Here is a 746-nt window from a genome sequence, read left to right as displayed (position 1 = left end):
CCCAGAAGCTCGTCGCTCACCGGGCCTCGGTGTACCTTGTTTAGTCTTCCCGGCAAGCTCCTCTTGCCGGGGCCTTGCTGCCTTGCCGGAGCGCGTGGCGCGTCGCAGCAAGTTCCTTGGAGCGCCTTGGTTGGCCTTCCCGGCAAGCTCCTCTTGCCGGGGTCTTGTCTCCTTAGCTTAAATACTTTGTTCTTGGATGGCTCCAAGGGAACCTTGGGGGATCTTGGCGTTTGCCCGGCAAGCCTTTGCCGTGGGGTGCTGCAACTGCCCTTGCACAAGTTCGGGGTACTAGGGTACCCCTATTCTAGTACACCGACAGGAGCCCCCGGGCCTGGGCCAGACACGGTGCCGAGCGCTGTTGGGCCAGGCCCAAGACAGGGCACGGGCACACGCGGGCTGGGCCACGCCAAATCTTGTTCCGTATCCACCGCACTCTCCCATAACGGCACGCGTTGAATGCGGCATCGTGGGAGAGATCGTGGGTGGTTGTTTATTTGGAAGGCCGAAACGTCCGCCCCGTCCCTCTTTATAAGCAGAGGAAACAGGGGCAGTTCGTTCCCCCTCGCTGGTTGCTGCTACTCTTTCTTCACAAACTCCGCCGCTCCCCCCTTCTTCTCGAAGCCAAGAGAGCAGCGTTCCCCCCCCCCCACTGCCACCAGCATCATCACGCCGTCGACCTTCTCCACCACCTTCGCCATGGCCCCGAAAGCCGACAAGGGAAAGGGCGTGAAGTCGGCCGAGGCGCA

The sequence above is a fragment of the Triticum dicoccoides genome, chromosome 6A (assembly GCF_002162155.2).
Source record: "Triticum dicoccoides isolate Atlit2015 ecotype Zavitan chromosome 6A, WEW_v2.0, whole genome shotgun sequence".
In the NCBI taxonomy this organism is placed as follows: domain Eukaryota; kingdom Viridiplantae; phylum Streptophyta; class Magnoliopsida; order Poales; family Poaceae; genus Triticum; species Triticum dicoccoides.
This window is presented reverse-complemented; position numbering follows the sequence as displayed.